At 41.2% G+C, this 23,583-nt stretch overlaps 2 pseudogenes across 2 annotated transcripts in view; both read left to right on the top strand.

Annotated features, from left to right (window-relative positions):
- The window catches only part of LOC308632773 (centromere protein I-like), a 358,828-nt pseudogene that overhangs the window by 33,355 nt on the left and 301,890 nt on the right, over nucleotides 1-23,583 (top strand). The window lies entirely within an intron of this gene.
- On the top strand, nucleotides 1,790-16,923 carry LOC308632407 (uncharacterized protein C2orf78-like; annotated as a pseudogene). The gene is made up of 4 exons: nucleotides 1,790-1,886; nucleotides 5,243-5,706; nucleotides 13,901-14,198; nucleotides 15,027-16,923. The product of its transcript is annotated as an uncharacterized protein C2orf78-like (transcript).

Raw genomic sequence — 23,583 nt, 5'->3', positions numbered from 1 at the left:
ATATATATATTATTACCAATTCAGTCCTGACTGACTTTATCGCATTACAAGAGAAAGTGGTGAAACTAACACTCTCCAGGGGATCAAAAGCAAAAGCAATTTAGATGAAGTTGGGCTGAACAGACACACCCCTTCCTTGGGTGCACAGCATAACCACAATGCTTTTTCCACAAGCCTCTCTTTGCATGTCTACACAAATCCATCAGGCCCTAAGCAACATAGTGAGACCCTGTCTCTAAAAAAAATAAAAAGGGCTGGGGATGTGAGGTAATGGGAAAGTGTCCCTGGTTTAAATTCCAAGGACCCGACCCCCCAGCAAAAAAAAAAAAAAAATCAATTGCCCCTTTTATTAACACAAAATGAGACCTCAATGAGTTGACTTGTTTCTAACAAAAAGTTAAAATTTAAAAGTCCACGTTAACCTCTCTTTTCTTTATGTTATCCATACTTCTTTATGTTCTCTTAATGTTCTAACTTTTCTCCTGGCCTTCCACCCAAACATGCAAGACAAAGAATGTGAGAAGCCCAAGATTCTATAGTGGCTGTTTGCATGGGGGAGGAAGTCACAGTAACTGCCACACTGGATCCTCTTACATAAGAAGAGAGAAAGGATCCTCAGTGCCTCTCACATATGAAAGAGGCTGATGGCAGAAAGTCTACATGACCAAGGAGCTGTCCTCAGGAAATTATAAGTTAAAGGAGTACAACAAAAATCCAGAGAGGGAAATTTTACAGTCAACTAAGTCTTCCACCTCTCTAGAGTTTCTGCTATTGTTCAGAGTTCATTTTTCAAAGAATCAACTCACAGAAATAAAGACCCCTGCTTCTGCAAGTTAAAATAAACTAATATCAATGTGTACAAGAATGCAGACTCAAGGCTTGTCCATGAAAAAATGTCTACAATGAAGAGGGGTGGGGGAAGGAGAGCAGAAGAGAGTTACCAGTCGAACCTGGCCCAGCCCAGGCCAAAGAAAGCAGGGATCAAGGAGAAACTAAAGAGAATCTTGGGCCACATCATTCCCCAGAGAGTGCACTCAAGGAACTTCCCCCTAGGGCTGGGATTGTGGCTCAGTGGTAGAAAGTTAGCCTAGCACACGTGAGACACTGGGCTTGACCCATGAATAAAATAAAAGTATTGGGTCCATCTACAACTAGGAAAAAAAAAAGTTTTTAACCCCTTTCTGAATGCTTGAATACTGCAGTAACTTCACTAATCAAATCAACTTCTGTGGTTCCAGAACCACTATACTTGCTCAACCTAGATGTCTCTTTCTTCCATCTCCAGGGATATTAACTGAATATGTTAACAGAATAATGTATCACTATTACCTCTTATACTGTGAAACATAATTTATAACATATTCATAATATATTAATGAACATTTAAGAGGAACACAGAGATGATATCCCTAACACAAGAGCCTGGGGGAGGGGAGCCATGGGGTGAGCCCATTATGTCCCTCCTGCAGGGCTCACCTACCAGAACTGAGCCATTTAGTTTCTATTATAACTTTCCTGTCACTTTCTCCACCCAATCAACTCTGTTGTCATTTTCCCCACCCAATCCCACCTTCTCCTTCCGAGTCTGACCACTCTATTGGCTACTTCATACCTTTAAACGGCCAGGTTTGTGACATCATTCTCCCACCAAACCTACTGCCACCTGCAGGAATCTTAGGCTTGCCATGTAGTTGTAAACAAATTTGAATCATCGCAAGTGACCAGTGACCAGTAACCAGTCATTGGAGTGGCCAGTAAACAGTGACCAGTGAACTCCATACTGGGAAACATGCATTCACTAGCCTCAGCCACCCACACATCCTCTGGGGTGGTCTCCTCATCCTTTGTATCTACAATTGATGTGACCTCTTCTCTGACCATGTCAGGTGAGTAAAGAAACTTTTGAAAGTTTTTCATTAGACTTTTACCTGCCTCAATTTACTAATGGAGTCAAAAGAGCTTAGAATAATAGGGGAAAGGATGGAACTAGAAATCTGGACACCTAACTTCATTGGGAATTTGACATGTACTAGGTATAGAACTGGACTAGTTTACTCTCACAAAATCTGTTTCCTGATTTGCTACATGAGGATAACAGATTGCCCATGTTCTGGTCCCTTACTTTTCTTGCATCTTGAGGGGCATGTTTTAGAGAATGAAATCAGATTTCATGGTGGTGTTGTTTCAACTGAAAGAGACAAAACCTAGGCAGGGTGGAAACCAAGAGGTTTCCTCTGTAACAGTTTCCCTTCACGAAGATTTCTACTTCAGTATTTCAAATTTAGTGCTGTTCATAAAAGGGACATTCACATATTTGAGAGTTTTCTATTTAAACTAGGTGAAAAGAGAAATAGGGAGAGAGGAGCAGGAGGACAGGGCTGTAAGGAGGCAGATGTTCTTGGGGAAGCAAGTTTGTGACTGTTTAAGCACAAGGCAACAGGAACTCGGTGGACGAAGAAAATATAAAAATAAAGGAGAAGAAAATGTTAGAATAATAGAGATGAAGAGAATGATGTTCTCCAGAAAAAAAGAGGTTGGTTGGGATGGATGTGAAAGAAAAGCAAAGATTTTATTGAAACCAACAGACAGCACAGAGTGACTCTTCCCAGAGGCTGGTTTAGAGAATGTTTAGATTAACAGACCAGCAAGTAAACTAAGACTTGAAGTAGGGTATCACTGGGGTAAGCAGGTTATCAGAAAAGCCACACTTGGCTGTTACAGTTTTCCTATGATCTCTTTCAACACAGATGATGTTGACAGTTTGAACATGAACATGTTAGAAGTATGTTTTAGAAATGATTCTTCCTCCAAACAAGCCAAAGAAAGTGGTTCTAGACAGAGCTGGGGAAATGGCATTTTCCATGTCCTATTTTGTTCTGGTTTTTAAACTACAGGGATTTCTAAAAAATGTTTTGTCCAAACCTGCATCAGAAGGACACAATCCTTTGTGTGATATAAGCTGTCAAGGTGAAGCTGTTTTCCATATTTACAACAGTTTTTTTTTCTAAAAAAGACAATATAAAAACAGTCATTGATGATTTCTAAATCTAAGAACCTAAAGAAAGAACTATATAAGAATAAAAATTCAAGCTCACATCTCTAATTCCGAGTTTATTTAAATAATTATGTGAAGACTTTTTGTTTTGTCTACATTTCAAATGATTGTTTGGGGCTGGGGTGTAGAGTAGCTCAAACATTTTTGTATTAATATAAAAGGGAGAAAAAAATGTCAGAAAAAAAGACAAAAATTGTTTTAAATTTGTTATTTTATTATACTGTGATTGTTTTCTCAGACTTTAGGGACAAGACTTTTCTCTAAATGTGACAATAAACTAGGCTTCTATGATTTTGTTAAAGCATTTTTTCTGTTTTTTTTAATAACCAAAAGGATTATCAGAAAATGTGTTTATATCAATTGAAATATCTAACTAGTGGAATTAATGTCTTTCATTTGTTGTTGGTAATCCTTAGAGGAAGAGAAACAAGAACAATAATGACTTTACACTTATTGTTTTTTTCTCTAGTACGTACAAAATTTCTTCTGTCCTTCCTTCTGTCCTACTTCCCTTCTTCTTTCCCTCACTCCCTCCATTTCTCTCTCCTTCCCTCCCTGCCTTGCTCCTTATGCCTTTCTTCCTTCCTCTCATTCATTCTTTCTTTCTTCTTTTCTTCTCTTCTTTCCAGTTCTGAGGATTGAACACAGGGTCTCATGCATGCTAGGCAAACATGTTACACAAGCTATATCTCCAGGATATTTTATTTCTTTTCTCAGATAGGATCTTGCTCAATTGCCCAGAGTGGCTTTGAATTCCTGGTTTCCTGCAATCCCACTGCCTCAGGCTCCCGAGTGCTGGGACCAGAGGCCCACCACACCATGCCCAGATTCATCCTGGGTTTTGGCTTTAGTTTTCGCTTCTCCACATGGCTACCCAACTGTTCACTTTACTTAAATTTGTGTTCACTTTACTTCAAATTTGTGTTCACTTTACTTCAAATTACACACATTTTTAGTATAGCTTCTCTGTCTATAGGTACTGCTTGAGAATGCATTCAAACTCACCTTCAATTATGAGCTTTGTTTTGATTAACAGTATTCACTAAAATCAAAGAGAAACATTCACTTTCATAATATTGTATGCATGATAACAGAACTCATTTCTTAGCAAATTTGATATACACTCACTTTTGCTCATATCCATATGTTCATTACTATCTAGTCATTTCTTTTAGTTCTGACCTGTTTTTGACTTTTGCTTCTATCTTTCCAGAACATACTGTAACTCCCTCCAAATGAAACTTTTTGTAATATCTATTTATCAGTTGTAGTTAAAGACAATACTTTTATTTTATTTATTTTTACGTGGTGCTGAGGATTGAACCCAGGGCCTCGCATGTGCTACGCAAGCGCCCTAACACTGAGCCATAACCTCAGCCCTCACATGAATCTTATGAAATATGACACTTTTATTTATGGATGAATTATCACTATTGTTATTGTTATAACCACACTAAAGATGAGTAACCTGAAGCTCAGAAAGTTTCAATTTCTTTCAAGAAGCATTTCTTGAGAAACTGAATTTCAGGTAGTCATTTTCATGTAGGATCAGCAGTTAGGCTGAAACAGGGCAAAGAATGACCCTTAAATTATCATTTGGATGGTAAAACTGAACTCCAGGAAATATCATGTGACCTGGACAAACAAAAGGAGATACTAAAGATCACTATGGTGATATCAGTACAATTTTTGATGAACAGGGAAAAACAAATTTCTGTATCTCCAGATTTCTGGTCTTTGGAACAAGAGTCCTGCCAGGGAGAAAGTTTCCATAATCTGTTGCTGATTTTGAACAAGTCAATCTCACTTCCCTGACCCTTGGTGTACTCATTTGCTAACTGGTAATGTTGGGGTTTTCTCTGAGTTCGAAAAGGCTTCAGTTCTAGGGCGAATTCAGGAGTCAACACTAGTGCAGGCTCAAAGGAAAGGTAGGACAGGTAGAAGGATGCTTATAGGGAACACTGTGTGAAGCAGACCACTTGGGACTTCTGTGCCCAATTTGAGAGAAAAGGCAGGTAATCAGAAGACTACTTGCAGCCATCCTAAATGGAATGATTTGGGGTCTCTCAATGATTATTGGAATCAGGGCCCTCCTGATTAGTACAACAATAAGATGTCATTGTTCCTCGAATATTGTAAGAATCTGCCTGTCTCATCGATATTTTCACCACCCTCTTCTTCCTACAGAAAATTTCCAAAATTCTTCTTTACACGGAACTGCACATTCTCTGCAGCTCTCTCTTCCTGTGGTGACCAATGCAGCTTCCCTGACAGGAAGTGTCTGCAACCTCTCCAGAGCCTCTGCTCCAGCTGCCACTTCAGCATGGTTACTGCCCTCAACCTGTGGCACCTCCTTCCAGACACTCATGGGCAGTGCCTACCTTTATCAACATGCTAGCACAGCCATGATATCTGGGGTTACTGGCCAGAACCGGATGCCCATGGCACCTGCCCCCTATCCAAGTATTTCTGAGTGGTATAGCCCAGGAAGTGCTGAAAAGAGCTCATCTTCACTCAGGGACTTTAATCTGACTGTCACTGACCAGAATACAGCAGATTCTTCCCTATCTATGACATCCCAGTATGACAAAACTTCCGAAGCCAATGTCATGATCCCTGGGTATCCACTACTATCTGGTAGGCTCGTCCAGGTGACACTATCTCAGATTCCAAATCAAGGACATTGCCTCTCACTACCCCACCAAGAAGGAAGCCAGGTCTACTACTGTGATCATAACTCTCTGGGGACTCTGCTCTCTGGAGAACATTGGTCCTGCCTGCAATCCTATGGCTCTGTGCCATATGCAGGAAGTAGTGCCGCTGCCCCTCAACCAGAAATGGTGACAGTGCTGAAGGAAGTTCAGCCCACAAATGTCCTACCATCAGTCCCGACACCTGTGACCTACTACTCTGTGTCCACTCAAAGTAGAGAAGGAACAAATTTTCAAGGTGAGTACAAACAGCAAAAAGGGGAAGGAATAAGATTACCATTCGAAAGGAGGGTCCAGTTTTCAGCTGGTAACTGTGGGTCCACACATCCCTAGAATTCAAGTGCTGAGATTTTAACCACAATCTTGTTCAGCAGTCCCCATTTTCAGACTCTGTAAGAGAAGCATGCAGCACAGCATAATGGCCACCAATGCATTTAAGAGACCTCTAGGAGCACATGGAAGGAAGCGGCTGTTCACTATTTTTGCACTCAGTCCAGCTACACATCCACACTATAAATATATTTCCCTAATTTTACTTTGGTTTAGAAAAATACATCAACACATATCAGGGGGTGACACTTTAATTGTTCCTTAATTGACTGCAGGATTTAACCTCTGTATGTAGAGTTGCTGTCCAAAGCAGGAGTCCAAAACCCCCTACCATTCACATTGATTTCATGAGCAACAGCTCCACCTTCTCCTAGTTCATGGTGTTAAGTGTTCTTACATTCTGGGGAGAGTGGAGAGAATTGAGGGGCCCCTATATGAGAACGAGAGACTTCATGAAAGAGTTTTTCTGTGTTTCCCACAGAGGAGACAAGTGCTCTACCGGAAACCCATGCTGCCATGGTGATGAACCAGCCCAAAAGTAAGACTTCAAGGGATCACCTGTAACTAATACGCAACTCTTAACAGATATCTGTCAGTGGTCCTTAAAAAGAGCTAATGGAAATGCTTTCTCCAAAGTAGGTGGTTTCCCTGAATAGTGTGTCGCTGGGAAGGGGAGCATCCTACTTACCATCGTCCTTGATTCCTTTGCAGGGATGGAAACTTCCCTAGGGATGGAGGCTTCCTTGGGACTGCAACCTCCAAGTCAGACATTTTGTCTGCCACAGCCTCCAGAATTCTCATACATCTGCAAAAACAGAAAAAGCCAAATACTTGAGAAAAACTCACAAACTGAACTTGGGGACATTTCCACAATAACTCCAGTCCAAAGATCTACTGATTTCTTGGCATTGCCTCCAAATCAAAGCCAGGAGCAAACAGAGATTAAGAATTTGTGTGAGATTAACACCATGCTCTCAGAGCCACTGGATGCCTACCAAATTGCCATGGAGAAACAGGATCCTCCACTACTCCCTTTAGACATCCCTGAAATCCACCAGCTTCTGGCCTCCATTGGTCCTCTGGACCAAGAGGAGAAGCCACATTCTGAAAATATCCTTCTAGAAAGGAACAAAAAACATAAAGCCTCAGAGTCTCCTCATGGAACTCCTCAGGCCAAAATGCAGCTAAGGGACCTGGAATGTGCATTAGGAGGAGAAGCTGCTCCCAGGGATGCAGACAGCAGTAGGGCCAATGTGCACACAGCCAAGCACCCTAACAGCAGAGCTCAGGAAGCTGCAGCCAGCAGGAACAGCAAGGCTAAGGGCCATGGGCAGGAAAAGACCAAGAGAACCAGAGAAAACAACTCCAAGAAAGCCGAGGAGAGGAAGCAGCCAGGCAACAAAGTCAAGGCACAAGAGAAGACAACTGTGCCCAAACTAAAGCGGAAGAGGAACCAACCTGAGCTTTGCCAAGAGTCCTTTAAAAAACCTCGGAGCTGTCTCAGCATGCACATGTTGGAGTCGGTGCAGGTTTTCCACGCACTGGGGAAGAAGAATGATAAGAAAACTGGGCTCTCTTCCTTCCGGGCCCCGGGAAACTCAGGCAGTACCCAAGACCCCCGTCCATGCCCAGCTATGAAACCATGGCTGGTGGTTAAGGGTCCTGAGAAATCACAAGTCAAAGCCCAGAATCCAGATATCAGTGCTGAAGGAGAGGGTCCCCCTCCATTAATTTATGAGCCTCCACCACCTGGGAAGGTTAAATTGGTACCTTTGCCTTTTCTGACGCAGGAGAAACCTCCACCTCGACCAGTAATCAATAGGAGGCCACAGTCTCTGGCCTCACAGAGACCTACTGGGGCTTACCCTGCCCAGCCTGGCCCTGCTAGCTCAGCTCAACCCATGGCAGTCAACACATCCCAAACACCTACTGCCAACCCATCTTGGATGCGTCCTGCCAAGCCAGCTCAGCCCGTTTCGACTCATGCCATTCAGTCAGGTGTGAGCGCTTCTAAACAGCCTACTGTCCCTTGCTCTGCTGCTTCTGGGCCTGCACCCTACAAAACATCATCTTGTACTTCTCTTCATTGGCAACCCGTTCCCAGGGTTGGGACCAAGCCCCAGTCACAACCACCCAAGCCTCAAAACCAATATCTCCTCCAAGACTTTGCCTTACAACCAATTCCATGGAGGAAACCCAATGTTCCTGGGCAAGTACTATCAACTCCCATCACCAAACAGCAGAGGCCAGAGCGGGAAGCCATGAAGAAGAAGGCTCAACAAGAGCGTGAGAATGCTGCCAAGTACACTGCAATGGGGAGAGTGCAGTGTTTCATTGAGAGGGAAAGAGAGATGGAGATCTCTCGCTACTATGGCTACATAATGTAAGAGCTGCAAAGATCAGTGGTGCCACTTAGGGACCAAATAGTTTTCCACATGTATATAGATAGAGTGATACACATTTATTTATTCTCAGATGCTTTCAAAGTTTAATAAAATTACATAGAGAAATGTAATATAATTCACTAATATATAATAAAGAGGCCTTTGGGTACCACATGGGTTCCAAATAGTGTTCTCATATACACATAGATAGATAGATGAAAATTTATTCATATTTGAAAAGGTAATATAGTTTAATAAAGAAATGCTATAGTATTGATTAGAGGGTAAGTAATAAAGAGGCTTTATATTGCCATTTGAATACCAAATAGTTTTGCACATTTATATACAGAGAGGTACATAGATACAAACGTGTTCACTTATATATTTTTAAGACTTAATACAGTTGAATAAAGAAATGTAAAAGTATTGTTTGAGAGATCAGTAATAAAGATGCTTTCTGGTATTGCCTGGGCATCACATAGTTTTCCACAAGTGTAGATACAAATTTTATAAATATGTAGATACAAAGATACAAATGAATTCATTCTAATATATTTTTAAAGTTTAGTCAAATTGAATGAAGAAATTCCATAGTATTGGTTAATAGATAATAAAGAGGCCTTGTGTTAGCACTTGGCTATCAAACATTTGTCCTCATAGACCTATGAATATGTACTCATTCCAATATACTTTTAAAACTTAATAATAGAAAATAAACAGGAATTTTGAGTTTGAATGGCTGTTAAGTGTGGGAATCTGACAGCCCTATTGGCTACCTCATACTTTTAAACTGACAGTTTTGTGACATCATTCTCTCACCAAACCTACTACCATCTGCTAGAAGCTTAGGCTGGCCATACAATTAGTTGTAAACAAATTTGGATCATCGCAAGTGACCAATGACCAGTAACCAATCATCAGAATAGCCAGTGGCCAGTAAACAGTGTCCAGTGAACTCCGTACTGGAAAACATACATTCTCTAGCCTCAGCCACCCTCACATCCTCTGGGGTGGTCTCCTCATCCTTTGTATTGCAATTGATGTGACCGCTTCTCTGACCTTGACATGTAAGGAAAGAATCTTTTTAAAGCATTTCATTACACTTTTACCTGCCTAAATTTAGTAACGGAGTGAAAAGAACTTAGAATAATAGAAGAAAGAATGGAACTAGAAATCTGGACACCTAATTTCACTTTTGACTTTGACATGTACTAGGTATGGGACTGGACCATCTTTAAATCTCTCACAACATCTGTTTCCTTCTACAGAAGGATAATAGACTACCCATGCTCTCATCCCTTTGTTTCCTAATATTGACTCTTGAGGGACATGTTTATAGAGAATGAAGTGAGCTTTCATGGTTGTGTTTGTTTCAACTGAAAGAGACAAATCCTAGGCAGGGTGGAAACCAAGAGGTTTCCTGAAAAAGTCTCCCTCCACCAAGATTTCCACTTCAGTATTTCAAATTTAGTGCTGTTCATAAAAGGGACATTCACATATTTGAAAGTTTTCTGTTTACACTAGGTGAAAAGAGAAATATGGAGAGGGGAGCAGGAGGACAGGGATGTAAGGAGGCAGATGTTCTTGGGGAAGCAAGTTTGTGATTGTTTAAGCACAAGGCAACAGGAACTCGGTGGAGGAAGAAAATATAAAAATAAGGGAGAAGAAAATGTCAGAATAAAAGAGACGAAGAGCATGATGTTCTCAAGATAAAGGAAGTTGGTTGGGATGGATGTGGAAGAAAAGCAAAGATTTATTTAAACCAACAGACAGCATAGAGTGAATCTTCATAGAGGCTGGTTTAGAGAATGTTTAGATTAATGGACTAGCAAGGGGCTGGGGATGTGGCTCAAGCGGTAGCGCGCTCGCCTGGCATGCGTGCGGCCCGGGTTAGATCCTCAGCACCACATACCAACAAAGATGTTGTGTCCGCCGAGAACTGAAAAATAAATATTAAAAATTCTCTCTCTCTCTCTCTCTCTCTCCCTCCTCTCTCACTCTCTCTTTAAAAAAAAATAAAAAAATAAAGCTGAGTAATAAAAAAAAAAATGGACTAGCAAGGAAACTAAGACTTGAATTAGGGTATCACTGGGATAAGCAGTTTATCAGAAAAGTCACACTTGGCTGTTACAGTTTTTCTATGACCTTTTTGAATACCGATCATGTTGACAGTTTGAAAATGAACATTTTAGAAGTATGTTTTAGAAATGATTATTCATACAAACATGTCATAAAAGTGGGTATAGACAGGGCTGGGGCAACTGCATTCTCCATGTCCTACTTTACTCTGATTTCTGGGCTACATGGATTTTGAAAAACTGATGTTCCCTAACATGCATCAGAAGGACGAATTCCTTTGTATGACAGGTAGTTTTCCAAGAGTTCACTCTCTAAAAGAATACCTATAAAGAGACAATAATGGTTTTTAAACCTAAAAACCAAAAGAGGGACAAAAATTCAACTTCCACATCTCGAATTCCACATTTATCTAAAATAATTTTATGAAGTCTTTTTGGGTTTTCTTTCTCTTAAAATATGTATTTTTAGTTGCAGTTGGACACAATTCCTTTATCTATATGTGGAGCTGAGGCATGAACCCAGTGCCTCACATGTGCTAGGCGAGCTCTCTAACACTGAGCCCCAGCCCCAGCCCCTCTAATTGGTTGTTCTATATGGGCTGAGGATGTAGATCAGTGGCGGAGTGCATGCTTAGCATGTGGGAAGCCCTGGGTTCACTTCCCAGCACCAGTAACCATAAAAAAATTAGATTTAAATGTATTATGATATTCTAGTGGTGATGTGTCTTTTTCAGACTTTAGAGTCAACATATTCCTGTTAAACATGATTATAAACTAGATTTTGAGGACAAATGTAAATTTCATGACCATATTCAAGCATTTTTCCTGGTTTTTTTAACTGAAATGTTTATCAAAAAAATGTTTTTTATATTAATTGAAATATCTTCAAGTAAAATTCATATCATTAACTTAGTGTGGGTAATATTTAGAGGAATATGAAAAAGCACAGTGATGAAATTAATTTACACTTCTTATTTCATTCTCTACTTGGCCAAAATACCCTTCCTTCCTTCCTTCCTTCCTTCCTTCCTTCCTTCCTTCCTTCCTTCCTTCCTTCCTTCTTTCCTTCCTATCTTTCTCTCATTCCTTTCTTTCTTCTTTCCAGTGCTGGGAAATGAATGCAGAAATTGAAATGCAGGGTCTCATTCATGCTAGGCAGGCATGCTACCACAATCTACATCCCCAGCACATTTTGTTGAGGTCCTCATATAAGATCTTGCTATATTGCCCATGGTGGTTTTGAATTCCTGGGCTCCAACAACCCCGCAGCCTCAGCCTCCTGAATGCTGGGACCACAGGCCCACCCCACCATTCATAGTGGGCTTTTGCTTTGGTTTTTGCTTTATTGCATGTGATGGGAAAGAGAATGGTTTGAATTTTGCTTTTTTGCGGTACCAGGGAATGAATCTAGGGACACTTTACTACTGAGCTACATCCCCAGCACTCCCCCTTTTTTATTGACACAATATAATTATTTATTCATTTTTATGTAGTACTGAGGATTGAACCCAGTGCATCACATGTAGGAGACAAGAGCTCTACCACAGAGCTGCAGCCCCAGCCCTTCTAAAATTTTATTTTGATACAGTGTCTCAATAAATGGCCAAGGCCTTCTTCAAACTTGCAATCCTCCTGCCTCAGGCTCCTGAGTAGCTGAGATTACAGGTATGTGCCACTGCAGCTGGCTTCATAACACTGTTTTTGAAATAGGTAGCTACATACATTGTGGCTACCTATATGTTCACTTTTACTTAATTTTGCTGCTTATATTGGCTGATAGAGTTTCTCTGCCTATATGTACTGCATAGAAATTCATTTAAAATCATCTTCAACGGTGGGCAGTGTTTTGGTTAAGAGTATTCAGGAAAATAGACTAGAAACATTCACTTTCATAATATTTTATGCATGATAACAGATCTTCATTTGCTAGTAAATTTGCTGCATTTCCAAGTTTTCATCAGTATCTATGCGTTATTTTTAGTTATATGATGTTTTTCATTTTTGCCTTTCTGTCTTTCCAGAACATGCTACATATTCCTTTATATGAAACTTAAGTAATATAAGATTTTGATTCATGGATGAATTATCACTCTTAGTGTTATTGTAATCACCCTCCAGATAAGTAACCTGAAGCTCATAGAGTTTAAATAACATTTTTCTTCCAGAAAGCATTTTTTGAGAAACTTACTCTCAGGTAGTCATTTTGAAGTAGGATCAAAAGCCAGGCTTAAACAGGGTAAAGAAAGACCCATTAAATATACCATCTGAATGGTACAAGTAAACTCTAGAAAATGGCAGATGAGCTGCACAAGCAAAATGAGACGCGAAAGATAACAGTGGTGATACCAGGACTGTTTTCTATGAAGAGGGAAAAATAAAATTCTATTTCCCTGTCTTGTGCTCTTTGTCTAGAGCACAGAGTCCAGACAAGGGAGTAATTTTCTATGACCTGGTACTGATACTGAACAAATCAATTTTACTTATCTGAGCCTCCGTTTTCCTCACTTACACAAACTTTTAATGTTAAGTGTACTCAAAGTCCTAAAATGCTTCAGCTTTAGGGCATGTTCATAAGTTAATACTATGGCCCACTCAAAGGAAAGAGAGGGCAGAGAGAAGGATGCTTTTAGGGAACAATGAGTGAAGCAGATCACTTGGGTCTACTGTGCCCAATTGGACAGAAAAGACACCTGATCACAAGAGTACCAAACTGCACCCACACTTGCAGCCATATTAAATGGTTTGATTTGGGGTATCTCAATGATTTCTGGTATTGGAGGCTTCCTGACTGCCACAACCTTAGGATGATATTCGTCCAGAGATATCATAAGAATCTCTCAGTCTCATCACATTTTCACCACCCTCTTTCTTCCTACAGAAAATTTCCAAAATTCTTCTTTACATGGAACTGCACATTCTCTGCAGCTCTCTCTTCCTGTGATGACCAATGCAGCTTCCCTGACAGGAAGTGTGTGCAACCTCTCCAGAGCCTCTGCTCCAGCTGCCACTTCAGCATGGTTACTGCCCTCAACCTGTGGCACCTCCTTCCAGCCACTCACGGGCAGTGCCTACCTTTATCAACATGCTAGTACAGCCAAGGTGTCTGGGATTACTAGCCAGAAACAGATCACCACGGCACCGGCCTCCTATCCAAGTGTTTCTGAGTGGTATACCCCAGGATGTGCTGAAAAGAGCTCCTCTTCACTCAGGGACTTTAATCTGATTCTCACTGACCAGGACATAGCAGGTTCCTCCATGACTATGGCATCCCAATATGAAAAAACTTCTGAAACCAATGTCATGGTTTCTCTGTGTCCATGACTATATGCCAGGCTTGTTCAGAAGACACCATCTCAGATTCCAAATCAGGGACATACCCTCTCACTTTCCTACGAAGAAGGAAGCCAGGTCTACTACTATGATCAAAACACTCTGGGGAATCTGCTCTCTGGAGAACACGGTCCCTGTCTGCAATCCTATGGCTCTGTGCCATATGCAGGAAGTAGTGCCGCTGCCCCTCAACCAGAAAGGGTGACAGTGCTGCAGAAGGTTCAGCCCACAAATGCTCTACGATCAGTCTCTAACCCTGGGATCTACTGCTCGGTATTCGCTCAACCTATTACAGAAAATATTTTTCAAGGTGAGTACAATCAGCAAGAAGGGGAAGGGTCAGATTAGCACTCAATTGAGGGTCCAGATTGCAACTGGTAGCTGTGGGTCCACAGACCTGTAGTATTTAAGTCCTGAAACTTTAACCACCATCCTTGTTTAGCACTCCATATTTTCAGACTCTGTAAGAGAAGAATGCAGGACACCATAATGGCCACCCAGGATGCACTTAAGAGACCTCCAGGACACTGAAGGAGGCTACTTGTCACAATTTTTGCAGATCATGTCACAATTTTTGCGGATCAGTCCCCCTACACCACAACATTATAAATTTATTTCCCTGATTTTATTTGATCTCTTAGAAAGATACTGCAAAACATACAAGGGTGTGACAATATAATTTTTCCTTAATTTGCTTCAGGACTTAAACTTTGTATGCAGTGATGCTGTCCAAAGCAGGGGTCTAAAAATCTGTCCTTTCACATATATTTCATGAGCAAGAGCTCCACACTCTCCTAGTTCATGGTGCTAAGTGTTCTTATACTCCGGGGGGAGTAGAGAGAATTAAGAGACCCCTATATGAGAAAGAGACTTCATAAAACTGTTTTTGTGCATTTCCACACAGAGCAGACAATGCTCTACCAGTGAGCCATGCTGCCATGATGATGTGTAAGCACAAAACTGTGTCATCAAGTGATCACCTGTAACTAACAGGCACCTCCTAACAGAGACTAGTCTGCAGTCCTTAAAAAAAGCTAATAGAAATGCCTTATCCACAGTCCACAGATTCCCTGATTAGTGCATTGCTGGGCAAGAGGAGCATCCTACTTACCATCATCCTTGATTCCTTTCTTTGCAGTGATGGAAACTTCCCTAGAGACGGAGGCTTCCTTGGGATTGCAATCTCCAAGTCAGACATTTTGTCTGCCACAGCCTCTGGAATTCTTGTACACCTGCAAAAACAGAAAAAGCCAAATAGTTGAGAAAACCTCACAAACTGAACTTGGGGACATTTCCATAATAACTCTATTCCAGAGTTGTTCTGATTTCTTGGCATTGCCTCCAAATCAAAGCCAAAAGCAAACAGAGATTAAGAATTTGTGTGAGAGTAAACTATGCTCTCAGAGTCACTGGATGCCTACCAGATTGCCACAGAGAACCAGGATCCTCCACTACTCCCTTTACATACCTGAAATCCACTACCTTCTGGCCTCCATTGGTCCTCTGGACCAAGAGGAGAAGCCACATTCTGAAATTATCCATCTGGGAAAGAATAGCCTGAGTCTTGAGGACCAAGGCACACTTGAAAATGGGATTGAATCTAGCAGTGGTTTTGCAGACCTCACTGCACTGCTGGGGGATATTTACCTTCCTGAGCTTTTCAGTTCCTTGAAAGACTTTGACCAACTTGAAAGTCCCACACAAGAAAATCCAATAACACCAGAGCCATCATAATGAATCAGGGGCAGGAATTCACAAGTGTCATAAAGAGTCCTAGTGATCCCGTGAGGAACAACAAACATAAAGCCTCAGAGTGTCTTCATGGAACTCCTCAGGCCAAAATGCAGCCAAGGAACCAACAGTGCTCATAAGAAGGAGAAGTTGCTCACAGGGATGCAGACAGTAGCAGGGGCCCTTGTGCACACAGCCTAAGCACTCTATCAGCAAACCTCAGAAAGCTGCATCCAGCAGGAACAGCAAGGCTAAGGTCCATGGGCAGGAAAAGACCAAGAGGACCAGAGTAAACAACTCCAGGAAAGCCAAGGAGAGGAAGCAGCCAGGCAATAAGGTCAAGGCAGAAGAGAAGCCAACCGTGCCCAAGATGAAGTGGAAGTGGAACCAACCTGAGCTTTGCCAAGAGACCTTTAAAAAGCCTCGGAGCTGTCTCGGCATGCACATGCTGGAGTCGGTGCAGTTTTTCCAAGCACTTGGGAAGCAGAACGATAAGAAAACTGGGCTCTCTTCCTCCCAGACCCCGGGAAACTCAGGCAGTACCCAAGATCCCCACCCATGGCTGACGGTTAACGGTCCTGAGAAAACACAAAGTTAAAGCCCAAAACCCAGATATCAGTTCTGAAGGAGAGGGTCCCTCTCCATCCATTTATGAGCCTCCACCACCTGGGAAGGTAAAATTGGTACCTTTGCCTTTTCTGACCCTGGAGAAACCTCCACCTTGACAAGTAATCAAACGGAGGCCACAGTCTCTGGCCTCAGGGAGACCCACTGGGTTTTACCCTGCCCAGGATGGCCCTGCTAGCTTAGCTCAGCCTATAGCAGTCAACCAATCCCAACCAGCTACTGCCAACCCATCTTGGATGTGTCCTGCCAAACAAGCTCAGCCCATTTTGACCCATGCCAATCAGTCTGTTTTGACTGCTTCTACCCAGCCTACTGTCCCTTGGTCTGCTGCTTCTAGGCCTGCACCCTACAAAACATCATCTTGCACCTCTCTCCAGTGGCAACCTGTTCCCACTGTTGAAACCAAGCCCAAGTCACATTTGCCCAAGTCTCAAAACCAATCTCTACTCCAAGACTTTGCCTTACAACCAATTCCATGGAGAAAACCCAATGTTACTGGGCAAGTAATATCAACTCCCATTACCAATCAGTAGAGGCCAGAGCGGGAAGCCATGAAGAAGAAGGCTCAACAAGAGTGTGAGAATGCTGCCAAGTACACTGCTTTCGGGAGAGTGCAGTGCTTCATTGAGAGGGAAAGAGACATGGAGATTTCTCGCTACAATGGCTACACAATGTAAGAGCTGCTAAGATCCATGGTGCCACTTAAGGACCAAATAGTTTTCCACATGTATGTAGATAGAGAGATACACATACAATGTTTAATAAAATTAAATTTAAAATGTAATATAATTCATTAATACATAATAAAGAGGCCTTCTGGTACCACTGAGAATTCATAAAATTAAAGAGGCTTTTGGGTACTAAATGGGTACCAAATAGTGTTGCACATATATACATAGATAGATAGATAGAACTTCATTCATTAAGACACTGTTCAAAATGTAATAAAGTTAAGAAATGCTATAGGATTGATTAATAGGTAAGTAATAAAGAGGCCTTATGGTATCATTTGAATACAAAATAGTTTTCCATATATATGGGGGGGGGTACATAGATACAAGATTATTCACTTATACATTTTTAAGACATAATATAGTTAAATGAAAAAATGTAATAGAATTGAGAGGTAAGTAAAAAAGAGGCTTTCTGGCACCACTTGAGCAATACATAGTTTTGCATAGACAAAAGTATTTTTAAATATGTAGTTATGTAGGTATAAATTTATTTATTCCAATAAATATTCAAATTTGAATAAAGAATTGTAACAGAATTGGTTAACAGATAATAAAGAGGCCTTCTGTTACCACTTAGCTATCAGATATTTTTCCACATAGAGGTATGAAAACTTACACCGGTATACGTTTAAAACAATAAAATTGAATAAAGAAATGTAATGGAATTGATTAATAGATAAGTAACAAAGACGACTTTTGAGTTTGAATTGCCACTAATTCTAGTATTGTTTGGTAGAAGTGGGGATCACAGTCTGCATGAGAAGAAAGGAACTAAAACTTGGCTAGGATAACATGGGTAAAGGCTAGGAATTGATGAAAGAGGAAGGAATATGATCCAACAAAGAGAGAGATTTATGAGCTTACTGGAAGAATCAGGAATAGGCATAATGGTGGTAGTAAAACACAAAGTTTGAGGGTAGGTTTAAAAGCATAAAAAGTGAAGCAACTTGAAGATGTCAGAAGATGGGTTCATGTTGACCAGAAAAAATTCAAAAATCAAAGCACAAGCTCTCATGGAGAATGGCCTAGGTCTTATGACCTACCTGAGAGGCATTTTACAAAATAAGATTCATGGCATATTCCAGCATATTTGAGTCACTGAAGATCCCAGCTGGGAAAGGTGAATAGAAAACATGGGGAATCTACCAGAGGTGTTGCAAGGGTTCACAGGTATCCTGAGGGCAGCTGATAACCTGAGACTTGGCCAAGTGAACTACAGCAGTATGAGGCCCACCCAGAACATGGCCTGGAATAAATCATCATTTACCCAACACTCATGCACCAGGGCAACAGAGAGGCACCTCTTCGATTAACATTCACACACAAGGCCAGTATCACTCTGACACTTCACTAATGATCTACTGCTCTAGGATCAAATTGTATGCAGAGAAGCAAGGCCTCAACCTGAGGCCTGTGGCCTCAAGTCCTCAGGGTTGGCAAGTGCTCAGCAGGCAGTCAATCTGGCTTTCAGAGCACTGCTTCCAGAGGTCACCAGTAGAGAGATCACACTTCAAAAGGGGGATAAATACTGAACTATTTGGCTGTCAGGTCCTCCTCCACTGATTCCGGCACGTGCCCCTTCAGAGACCATTGCCATCAACCGAACCTCACAAGAAAAAAAATCATCTCCAGCCAACAGGAGTAAAGGGCGCATGCGCAGGAAGCCGCCCGCCAACAGCTGCAGGTCCCAGCAGCCCAAGGGTTGAGTTAGTTGCGCAGGCTCTCTGCAAGGCAAGAGTCCTGGGGCGCAGATGCCCAGTGAGGGAGCTGGCGGGAGAAAAGGGAAGAAATGGAGTGGGGCAAGAGGATGATGGAGGAAGGAGACCATCACCATTGAAAGATTTGTACCCTATATTTTTAAATTATTTCTTAAAATAAAATTCTTCATTAAAAACGTGCAGTTCAGGGGCATTAAGGACTTTCACAAGTTTGTGTAACCATAGCCACTCTCTAATTCATAACATTTTCATAATCCCAGAAAGAAACACTGTGCGTGCCTGTTAGGGGTCACTCCCACACCCACCACCCCGAGGCCCCAGGCCACCATTAATCCCTCTGGTATTGCCTTTTCTGGACATTGCATATAAGAGGAATCATACAATATGTGACCTTTTATATATGGCTGCTCCCACTTACAAGACTGTTTTCAAGGATCATCATCCATGCTGTAAAGTGTGAGTCTTTCCTCCCCAGTTAAGACTGCCTGATACCATATTGTGTGGATACACCATCTTTGTTTATCCACACATCCCCTGTGGGCATTGGGTTGTTTTCACTAGTAATTTCATTCATTGAGAATTTGGGGCTGAAAGTTATGCTCACTCTCTTGATATTTAAGAGATAATGTCAATAATTTGCTCAAGATTAAGAACTACCATTTAACTGGGAATGTGGGATTTGAACTCTGGCATTCAATATTTGGAAGTAATATATTCACACAATAGAGCACTTAAAAAGATACAAAAGAGTACTCATTGGAAATCCACCCATTCCCTCCAATTTTCCAGCCCCCATCTTCACCACACTTCCCACAGGAGACATTGCCTTTTCCCACTTTTTGGATCCTTCCAGAGATATTTATTTAACCCCAAAATATACGTATCACAATTTTTTGAATAATCTGTCCTACTGATTTGAAATGTCACCTTTATGGCATACTAAATTCCTATGTGTGTTTGCATTTTTCTTCGTAGAACTTGACTGGCTTTTTTCCTTTTATATTTACCATTGTTTCTACAATATTTTTTATCATCTTTCTAAAAAAGTCTTTCTTCTTTATTTATCATACTTAGTAAAATGTCAATGATTTGTAAATATTTGTTGTACTATATTGATTAGGGAATAATAACAAGAAACAATCTGTACATAGTTAGTACAGATTCGATTTTTCTTTTGCATATTGTTGACCTGAAGTTGCTTAAATTCACAGATGCAGAACCTATGGATATATGAGATCAAATGTACTAACGTCCAGGTTGGCGAACCCCTCTCAGTTACAGCTGCTCTTCTCCTGCTGGCCCACAGTGCTTTGCAGGAATGCCTGCTGGAGCTTTGAAAGCCTCCTGTCTCCCATTTCCTCTGCTGCAAGTGCTGCTGCCAGGCAGGTCTAGTGCCTCCTGCTGGTGGTTTGCCCTATCCTCTTGTAGATATGTTTTTGGTTAGTCAAACTGTATGTTAGCCTTGTCTCCCTGCACAGAATAAAGGCTTCTGGAATACCACAGTCATAGCCCACAGAGCATGTCCCTATTCTCTGCTTCTCATTCTGCCACTTAACTTATTCATTCCTGCCTGATAGTAACCCTTCTTCCCATCTGCCCATCTGGAAAACAGATCCAAGGCAACAGAACAAAGCTTTCCAGAAATAAGCAATATCTAAAATCAGATGGTCAGAACTTCTGCATCCCTGACAAAAGCTAACATCAGCATCAAATACTGAGGTGTAATTAAAACAAATACAGGACAATAGTTTAAATTCAATTCTTTCACTAAACATGATGTTTTCATCTTCGTACATTTAATAGTATCAAATTCAGTTGGTAGAGAATTTAAACTTTATGTTTGAAAACTCTTCCAAAGAAAAGGGACTGTGAACTTCTCTTGAAAATACTAGGAGTCAACCCTGAAAAGTAATATTTGCGCTCACTTCTATAGTACAAGTTAAAATTAACTATAGTTAATTCAATATATCTGAAGCACAGAAAGTCAAGAGAAGCAAGAAATGGGGCTGGGGAGGCAGAGAGGATCCCAGACCATACAGGACCCAATAGACCATGTAAGGAGATTCCTTTTACTCTCAAAATAATGCTTTACTCTGATGTCTATGAGAACTATGAACTTCTTCCAGTTCCATTTCAATTTCAATTTTTTGTAATGACCTATTTAAAAGATTTCTGCAAAAAACATACTGGAAGAATGGAAAGAATAGATCTATGGACACCACTGGACTCCAATGCCATAGGTCAGGCAAGACCTGCATTATGATGTTGAAGGAGATTCAAAAGCTGGCTGATTCAAAAGATATTCAGGAGATCAAATGAAAGGGACTCAATGTAAGCTTGGCAAGGAGGAAGGAAGCTTTCAAGGTGTAAACCGGTTCACTGCAAATATGAACAGTCTCAACACTAACCATCTGGATTACAGGAAGATCTCTCAGGTGACACTTGTTAGGAAGCTCCAGTTTGCCTTTGGTGATTCCTGAAAATAATGGAAAAGAACTTTTCAAGACTGGTCTCACTCCAGATACTGAGAAATTCATTCAAATTTATTTTCTTATTTTATTTATTTATTTGGTACAGGGATTGAACTGAGGGGCCCTCTGCCATATCCCAAGCCTTATTTTGAACTCTCACTGAGTTCCTTGGCACCTCTCCACATTCTCTTCTCTCAGCCTCCAGAGCCACTGGGATTACAGGCGTGCTCCACCGAGTCAGGCTCAAATTGAAATCTTTTTACTCATATATTCTGTGGTTCAATTGAGGAGGGGGTTCCATTTGGATGATCAAGGAGCATCCCCAACACCAAGTCCCGCCTCAAAGTACTAGTAGACCCAAGGAGCAATGGATAGAGCCTTCCCCTTGTAAAAGGGTGGGCGAATTCACAGACCTCTACAGCTTCTTTCAGCTTCTGTGAGTGGCGCAGCAGGGTCAAAGTCTCTAATCCCAGCTTGGCCTGTGTGCCAAGCTCTTGGCAGCGACAGTGAGAGGCTAAGATACAAGACATGGAGCCCACTCCCAGAAGCTAAGAGCCAGAAGGGCCATCCCCAGCACCCAGGGCATATTACCTTTTCGTGATGCGGGTTCCATCTTTCCTCTTTGCTGAGAGACGTCCAGAAAAGTCGGTGCCCGGCCCCAGCCACTGCGGCCATGACGCCATTGATTAAGGTGGTTGCTGACATGCCGTCCACCCAATGCCAGCGGGTCAAAGGGCCAAAGACTTCAGGCAGCTCCTGGGTGCCAGAACAAGATACCGGGTAGGAAGAGCCTCCCTGGCACCTACCCACACAGTGCCAGGCGTGTTGCCACTGCGCCTGCGCCACCGCCCCTCGTGATGGAACCACAGGCTGGTTTGCTGAGTCGCTAGATTGACAAACAGGACTTTGGCGGCGACAACGCCATCTATGGCCGGAGGCCTGTAGCACAGGTTTGTGAGTTTCTGTGAGCACTGAGTTCAAATGGCACAGGACCTGCAATAAAAAATTAGGTCCCTCTGCACCCAGTTCCTACTGTATTCTTTGAGATGTGACCCAGTGTTTACATTTACATTTTGTGTATCTTATAGAAATATCTACTTTCACATATCTGTGTATCCTCTACTTACATTAGAACAGCTTAGGATACGTTCTCTACCATGTGCCTAAAATATTGATTTTTCTCCATTTATACGTGTATCCAAGTTTTTTAATGACCATAGAGCATTGCAATGGACTATAAGTAACATAACTGAAAGTAACAGCGTTTATTTCACCGGTCCCATGTTGAAGGACCTCTAGTTATTACAAACTTTTGTTTTAGGTTTTGGTCTTCTGTTACAGACCATGCAATGCAATATCCTTACACATATGTACAACTATATCTAGAAATAGAAATACCTAGAAAAAATTCTAAAATTAAGGATACACAACTTAAAATTTAGAAGGATACTGCTTAATTGATCTACCAAAATTGTGTCAACCTACACTCCTATTCTTAGACAGACTTTTACTGGGTTACTATTTCATAACATGCTAAAGTAGGTAACTCTTATGTTTTAGCAAATACCAAAAACAAACCAAAACTGAGAGACTTAAGAATGCAGCTCAGTGCAATATCTGCACATACTTATCAGGCATCAGGACTCAACATTTTAGGAAAACTCTGAATTCAACTACAAGTAGAAGAGCAAAGAACAGTGTGTTTCAAGACAGAAAAAAGGACTAAATTCCAGATTAAACCATAGATAATCATGATAGTTATAGTATTTAAAAGTAAATTTTACTTTTTTCTTTCTAATGTTTTTAAGCACCTTACGTGGACTGTTATTAATCTTCACAATTTCTGAGTTGGATAAACTGATGGTCAGAAAAGTCAGTTATTAAATGATTGAATGAGTGAAGGAGTGGGCAAAAAGACCACATTAGATTTCATATTTGGGGAACTGTCATATTCCAACCAATTTTCAACTTACAAGCATTTACAATTCTGAAATTCCACCCATAATTAAAACTGGGTCCATATCAGTAGGCTAGAACAAATACATGGTACAACTGTTATAAAAAGGATAAAATATGGCACAATTTTCTCAGAAATTAGGGTAGGAATGTTGGTCTTACACTTTAAGTTTTCAAAAAGACAGAAGTAGGGCAACAACAAACTCAATTATAGTTGACACAACAAAATCCAGACCTAGGCAAGATAGAGTCTCCAGGAAGTATGGGAACTGGCAAAGAGTAGGCCTTGGAGAAGGGTGGTTCCAACAAGGGTAAAAGAATGTATTCACGAATACCTAGTACACTATAATGGAAAATAGAGACAGGAGGAAGGGATATTTGCAGCTACAGGTAAGTAGCTGACACTAAAAAAATGAGACAGTATCTGGTAGCTCCTACGTACCATATAGAGGCTAAAA

Source organism: Spermophilus citellus (assembly GCF_964194105.1).
Source record: "Spermophilus citellus genome assembly, chromosome: 13".
Classification (NCBI taxonomy): domain Eukaryota; kingdom Metazoa; phylum Chordata; class Mammalia; order Rodentia; family Sciuridae; genus Spermophilus; species Spermophilus citellus.
Note: the sequence above shows the minus strand (reverse complement) of the source record. Positions and strands in the feature narration are given on the sequence as shown.